We start from the raw sequence: 8,238 nt of genomic DNA, 5'->3' as shown, positions 1-8,238 counted from the left end.
TAGCAGGACAGAGTTTTGTCCCAAAACAACACAATTCAAACACACCTACCTGATGAAAAGATTTGGAATGAACACAACAACCAGTATTACATACTAATGTCTTGTTGCCATAAATATTGCTAAATCAAAGATTTTTTAATAAAAGAATTTAGTATGTAAATATTGGTTTATATAATAACCTCAAAACACACCACGCGTTTCCCAGTCATACAGTCCATGTTTGGAAAACAGCCCATTTTGGATTGTTTTTGTGGTTTACATTCAGTCTATGAAAGTTTAGCCCCACCTGTTCACGTTGAATGTAAATGGAGTGTTTCAGCCAGTCTGTTTTTAAAAAGGACAATACGCTCCTCATTTACACCAATCAGAACAGAGATCATTTACATGTATTGGTCTTAAAGGCACAGTAACATATTACTATAAAATGTTATAAAATAAAAAAATGTTATAAGAGGATAATATAAGTCTTCACATCTTTTCAGCCTCACTATGCATGCTTCTGCACAGATAGACCACAAGAGGGAGTTAAGCTCCTCTGGAATGGTGTGTATAATAACTGGGAATAGAGATTGTGGGTCAGCACACCTTTCATGAGTTTCATTGTATCACCACCTGGGGCAGTTTCACCTCCTCCCTGTTCTTCAGTCCTACATCAGACCTGCTACAGCTATGAGAGAGTCTGGCCTTCTAGCTAGAGGCAGAAGCTGCCCAGAACTCCATCCCAAATTCACAGAATTCTTCCCTCTCCCTCAATTGTTCTCTCATCTCTCCTACTATCACCATGTTTTAGGTACGGTCTGAACCGTAAACTGCAAATTCTACATTGATGTTGTTGATGGTTTTTTTTGTTTTGTTTTGGTTTTTTTGCATTTTTTTTTTGTAATTGTAAAAAAATTATTTATTCAAGATATTGTGGAGCTCTTAGAGTTATTTACCAGTCTTAAGACAGCAGATTAAGTACAGCCCCATTTCCAAAAAAGTTGGGACGTTTTGCAAAATGTAAATAAAAACAAAATGCATTGATTTGCAAATCATTTAAAATAGTAAAAAGACAACATATCAAATGTTGAAACTGAGAAATGTTGGATTTGTTGCCAGTAACATGTTCCAGAAAAGTTGGGACAGGGACAAAAAAAAGGCTGGTAAAGTTGTGTAATGCTAAAAAACACCTGGTGGTTAATTGGCAACTGGTCAGTAACATGATTGGGTATCAAAAAGCATCTGAATCTTTCAGAAGTAAAGATGGGGAGGGATTCACCACTCTGAAAGACTTCACAATCAAATAGTGCAACAATTCAAGAATAATGTTTCTCAACGTAAAATAGCTAAGAACTTTCGCTTTTTGTCAACTACAGTACATAATATCTTTAAAAGAGAGAATCTGGAGAAATCTCTGTATACAAGGGAAAAAGCTGAAAACCAATATTTGGTGGCCGTGATTTTGGGCCTTCAGGTGGAAGAAACACTTCTGAAAACCACTGTCTGTGAAAACAGTTTGTTGCTGCATCCACAGAATCTAAATGCAAAGAGGAAGCTGTATATATACAGTATTCAGAAATGCTGCCACCTTCTCTGGGCCCAGGCTCATTAAAATGGACTGAGGGTAAGAATAAAAGTGTCCTGTGGTCCGACAAATCAACATTTGAAATTCTTTTGGAAATCATGGACACAAAGACCACTCAGCTAGTTATCAGTGCGCAGTTCAAAAGCCAGTATTCATGATGGTATAGGGGTGCATTAGTGCACATGGCATGGGTGACATGCACATCTATGAAGGCACCATTAATGCCAAATGATATATGTATGTTTTGGCAACATATACTGCCAGCTAGATGAAGGGCTTGCTTATTTCATCAAGACAATGACAAACCACGTTCTGCATATATTGCAACAGCATTGCTCCGTATTAAAAGAGCCAAAGTGCTAAACTGATCTGCGGTCCAGGCCTGTTACTGAAAAACATTTGGCGCATTATGAAATGAAAAATATGACAAAGGAGTGTCCGAACTGTTGAGCAGCTGAAATCCTGTATCAAACAAGAATAAGAAAACATATCACTTTCAAAACTACAGCTACAGGCCTCCTGAGTTCCCAAATGATTACAGAGTGTTGTTAAAAGAAGAGGTGATGAAACACAGTGGTAAACATGCCCCGTCCCCACTTTTTTTGGAACGTGTTATTGGCATCAAATTCAAAATGGGCATATTTTCCACAAAACAATTAAATTTCTCTATTTAAAGATTTGATATGTTGTCTCTGTACTGTTTTCCTTTCAACATATGGTTTGCATGATGTGCACATCATTTCATTCTATTTTTAGTTACATTCTGCAAAGCATCCCAACTTTTTTGAAAATGGGGTTGTAATATTACAGCCTTGCATGCCACACAGTGGGGTTTGAATCACCTTGGGCAGTGTTAGTATTTTAGGTTGTTTGCTTTAGTTTATAAGCACACTCAAAATGTACCATACACTCTATGTATACGCTACAGTCTATATGTGCAATCATGAGCATGCAAAAAAGGCTGTTTCAAATTGTTTTTCTTATGTCATGATGGTGTGATGGGTAGCACTGTTGCCTCACAGCAAGAAGGGCCTAGGTTCAATTCCCTGGCCGGGTGACCACGGTCCTTTCTGTGTGGAGTGCATGTTGTCCGTGTGGGTTTCCTCCGGGTACTCTGGTTTCCCCCCACAGTCCAAAGACATGCAGTCAGGTATTGGACATAGTAAATTGCTCCTAGGCATGAATGAATCTGTCTGTCTGCCCTGCAATGGACTGGCGACCTGTCCAGGGTGTATCCTGCCTTTCGCCCGATGGCTGCTGGGATAGGCTCCAGCACCCCCTGTGGGAGAAGCGGCTTAGAAAATGTGTGTGTGCCACGAAAATGAATTAATTTATATATCCACACATTAAGCTTACAGTTTAACCCCATCCATTGAAATTGAGGTTATAAGGAGTATTTTATCATAGAATGCTTTCTGAGAATGAATGAGGCTGAGAATGAATGAGGCTAATCAGCACAGAGGTAATGCACAAATATCAGTCTTAAGCCACACCCAGCCGGCGCATGACCAACCTTCAGCATTGAAATGTGATTGAAATAATGCCATGAAAAAACGTTGAAAAAAACTTTGAATGTTAAACAGATATTAGAAAAATACTAATAAATCATTGTGAAATAATTAACTTTGAATCAACATGCCTTTAACATTCTGCCTTATGAATATGATTATTATTATTATTACTATTCTATTAGCTATATATATATATGTATGTATGTATGTATGTATGTGTGTGTGTGTGTGTGTGTGTGTGTGTGTGTGTGTGTGTGTGTGTGTGTGTGTGTGTGTGTAATATTTTGATCTTAAGACCACTTCCGAAATCTAAATTTTTACATTGAAAATTGAAGTTTGCTAGGAAACTGCGCTCACTGTAACAGCAACAGCGTGAAAACTACGTTAACGGACGAGCAGTACCTGTATTGAGGCCCCTGAGTCCACCTGTATTGAGACGATATTCCCAATGCGCCTACGCTGAACAGCGTTTAGGTCAGAGCTGGTTTATGAGGAGCCTGGCCACTTCGCGCTCACTGACGTCATGAACGTACATGAGGTGCAGTTTTAAACTCCTATAATTCGAATTTAAAAGCTCTTAAAAATATAACAGCGGCGTTAAAATGTTTTATGCTGTTCTGTGTTCAGGGAATGATTGCATTGTTTTTTTTTTTCTTTTGCTCAAATGCTCAATATCGACCCATTCTTTTTGGACCCACTCGGGAGCGCCCTCTATTGTTTGAGAAACCCGACATTGCAGAATGGACTACACTACAAAATGCTCCTGTATAATTGGACCTGATTAAATGGAAAAATGAGCAAATACCAGGTAAATAATAAAGTGGCCAACGAGTGTATATGCATAACAAAGCATGGTGCTGTACTGCACATTTCAGTGTAGTTTGCATTTTTAACATCTATTTATTGGTATATGAATAGAATAGAATAGAATAGAATAGAATAGAATAGAATAGAATAGAATGCCTTTATTGTCACTATACACAGTACAATGAGATTAAAAGCAACTCCATCTCAGTGCAAACACACAATGTAAACAAATGACACAGAATAGAATGGGGAGGGGTTGTGCACAGTTCTATGCATTTTGTATATATGTGTATATATGTAATATGTGTATATAAATAAATATAGAAACAAAATAAAAAACTATGTATTTACAAGATATAAATATGGAGATATTTACAACTGTATTGTGTGTCACTAAATATTGCACATTGCTAAATATTGCATATATTCCAGTATAATTGCACATGTACAGTATGATTGCACATTTCCGTAAGCAGAGTATTGCACAGTAGCTGGTAATGGAGTCTGGGAATAGACTGGTATGTAGGCGGGTAATGGAAGTCTGGGGATAGACTATCAGTGCATCTGTGAGTTGAGAAGTGTTATTGCTTTTGGGAAAAAACTGTACTTAAGTCTGTTTGTCCTTGATCTGATGCATCTGTACCGCCTTCCTGAGGGCAACAGGTCAAACAGTACAAATCTGGGGTGCGAGCTGTCCATTGTGATGCGTTTCGCTCTGCTGACGCAGCGGGAGGTGTAGATGTCCATCAGGGATGGGAGAGGGCAGCCAATAATCTTCTGTGCTGTCTTTACTACCCTCTGAAGCCTCTCCCTGTCTGCCATGGTGCAGCTACCGTACCACACTGTGATATAGTACGTCAGCAGGCTCTCGATGGAAGAGCGGTAGAAGGTCAGCAGCAGGTTGGAATCCAGGTTGTGCTTCCTGAGGACTCTCAGGAAGTGTAGTCGCTGCTGAGCCTTCTTGATGACAGCTGTGATGTTGTCTGTCCAGTTGATGTCGGTTGAGATTTGGACTCCGAGGAACCGGAAGGTGCGGACCCTCTCCACACACTCGCCGTTGATGGACAGGGGGTCTGGGTCAGTGCTGTGCTTCCTGAAGTCAACGATGATCTCTTTTGTTTTCTTGGTGTTCAGAGCCAGGTTATTCTCTGAACACCAAGCTGCCAACTTCAGGACCTCCTTCCTGTAGGCTGTCTCGTCTCCTTCTGAGATGAGTCCGACCACTGTGGAATCGTCAGCAAACTTAACAATGAGGTTGCTGTCGTAGGCCGGACTGCAGTCATGGGTGTAGAGGCAGTACAGGAGGGGGCTCAGCACACAGCCTTGTGGTGAGCCGGTGCTAAGCATACGAGTGGAGGAGAGGTGGGGGCCAAGTCTCACAGTTTGGGGCCGGTCGGTGAGAAAGTTCTTGATCCAGGCACATGTGAGGGGGGGAGTCCGAGGGTGCCCAGTTTGGTGATAAGGTGATATGGTAACTGATTATGTGGTAGGCAAGTGCTGTATGATTTTGTAAGACAATTAAAGCACTTGTTTCCAAATGATTTTTAGTGTTGTCATTGAAACTCATGCGTGCATACGGGTGAAAACAGGTGAGCTTTAAGAATTGCTGCCTTTACAAGCCAGTACAATGCAGTACATACTGGCTGAAGAGATGATAATGAACTTTAAAACAGTGGCAGACTATTGATCAATCAGCAGTGTTCACCAATGCTTGCTGTAGTGTCATTTGGTTTTCTATTTATGGTTGTTATGCTGTTTCTAAATAAGAGTGAATGTTAAGTTACATCTGAAAAATGCTGTGCTTCTGATTCAGGTACATGTAGTCAATAAATAGAGATGTAGACTTATGCAGAAAATATCTGGAAGTGACTGAAGTGAGTATATTTTGCTGGCTGGGCAGGGGAGTGTTAATACCATGATGTACCCAGATGTGAACCGAGCAATTGGGCCAGAATTGGACCTGGATTCGAACTGAAGCCTTGGCTGGTGCCTTTCAGGCCTTTCAAGTAAGATTATTTTTATATGATTCACAATCATTTTGAAAATACACAAGTGCCTGAAGAGACATTTATACCGTTGATCACAATCACTTAGAACATTTCAAAACTCCTGCAGGTGAATCATCGCTTTCAGATCGTTTCTTGTGCAATAATCACATTCCTTCTCACTTATGATGCCTGATAAAATCATTGGTCATAGTTGCTCTGTGTCATGCTTATCTTACTTGTTTATCTTTCAAATTAAGGATGAAAGCAGCTTTCAGTTTCTATCTGTCCTTAGTTGTTAGCCAGAATAAGCGAACACTCAGGCATTCAGGGTGATGTCCAGATTTTCTGCCCTCTGCTGGCAGAAGACTGGTACTGTGTATATGAGTTAATGTGCATGGAATAGAAGGTAGAGATGCCAAAACTTTTTGTCTTGGGTTCAATGCTTGTTGTAGAGCAAAGAACAAAAAGAAAGCAATATACATTACATTAAACTACATTTTGTTGCTAAAACACTTCAAAAATACAAACTATGTACATATATATATATATATATAAGCTCCCCAAAAAATGAGTCACCTTGCATTTTCAAGGTGGTAGTAACTTCAGGCTCCTGCAGACGGCGTTGCACGAGTATGATCATGCTATAATTAACTGCAGGGTGTTCGACTAGATTCATAGACTGAGAAGAGGTGGTGCAGTGCAGTGAATGTCTCGTTCGATGTGTGGAAAATGGGCTGCAAAGCAGATGTTAATGATTGGCAAAAAAGGAGTGATTGCATTTGGACATGCCAAAGGCCATAGTGAGAAGGAAGTAGCTGAATATGCAGGTGTAGTAATGTGCAATATCATATGGGTCCAATGAGCATTGGTAAAAATCCAGAATTGTGGACGAAAGACTAATCTGATGGACAGGGACCACTGTGTTTCTCGGTGGAGTGCTCTTTCAGAAATTGGTTGTGAAGGACCTGCAGTGACTTCTAGAAGCAATTCTTGCCTGTAAGTTAAACGTAAGTTATTCACAAGCTCGCTACACAAAAAAAAGATCACCACCGTAAACTCGCAAAGTGAGTGATTTTTTGTCTGGGAAGCTTATGTGCGTATTTCTGTTACTGGGTGAAGATGTGGGGTTAGGGGAACGTCCTGGTGAACCATACCAAGCAGCCTTTGGGCTGCCTTTTGGCTGCAAGCCACACTTTTGGGCAGCTCTGGTCTAAGAGCTCTGATCATATTAACTGATCGCAGACTGCAGGGAGGTAATAAAGTTCAAGATAGGTAACTTGATAAGACACAAAATGCATTATGATGATGAATAGAAGAACTTTTTTCTGTAGCATGACAGAAACAGGTTCTGCAAAAGGTACTGTGCTTATGTTATCTTAACTTGTGAAAATGATTGTCATGTTTTGTTGTGATGATAACTCCCTACAGCTGGTGCTCCACTTGAGCATATTTTACTGACTTCTTTGTCCAGTTTGGTGGTTAGTCATTTTCTGTTTTCTTGTCAAATGCTCAGTAAACTGAAAGCAAATGTTATTATTCCACATACAGTGCCTGTCAAAACAGAACAACACCCACAGGATGGAGTGATGCACATTCTGCAGGTTTTCAGCCTCCTGGACATCACCCACTCCGAACCAGATCCAGCTCCACACTCTCCATATAACACCAGGACAAGGGGGTATAGGTGAAATGCAAGCCTCCACTCTAAAAGGGAAAGTTGACTGATTTTTCTAAATGTCTTCATAATTAAATGGTTAAGATGTAAAAAAAAGGTCATTCATTGCTCCGTTCTAGAGAAACATACAGAGCTAGAATTGTTCACAGTGGTGGTGATAGGAACCAGACGTCTGAAACGTTTAATGCATCTAAAAGCTCCAACATAGAAAGTTGTTATGAACTGAAATTATAACAAAAGTTTTACGACAAGGTTTTCACCCAAAATGTACACACGAAGATATATGGAAGATGTTGTAGAGTCCTCAAAGAGGGTTTAGTTTTTCAGCATTACCACCATTTTACCACTATTTTACCATAATTAATAATTACATATATACACCTAGAGCATGTGTAGGTTCAATGGTGGTTTTGTATAGTTAATAGAAAGTGTTTAGACATCACGACCGCTGGTTCCATCATCACCACTGTAAAGGGTCTGTAAGAATCTCTATAATGAACTATTTCACAGCTGACCATACGGCTTTGTTTGCGTCTCAGCAGAGATATAAACTTTATAGGGCAAAAGGAGTTCCATTACAAAGCCACAGAAGATCCACTTTTGGTTCAAAAACCTTTCAATGAATGCATGTGAGTGTGAAGAAGTTTGTATTGAAAAACTGCTCTGAACAAATTTATTTTACAAATTTTTACT

The sequence above is a fragment of the Pygocentrus nattereri genome, chromosome 15 (genome assembly GCF_015220715.1).
Source record: "Pygocentrus nattereri isolate fPygNat1 chromosome 15, fPygNat1.pri, whole genome shotgun sequence".
NCBI classification, from domain to species: domain Eukaryota; kingdom Metazoa; phylum Chordata; class Actinopteri; order Characiformes; family Serrasalmidae; genus Pygocentrus; species Pygocentrus nattereri.
The sequence above is the reverse complement of the archived record's forward strand: the minus strand, read 5'-3'. Positions refer to the sequence as shown.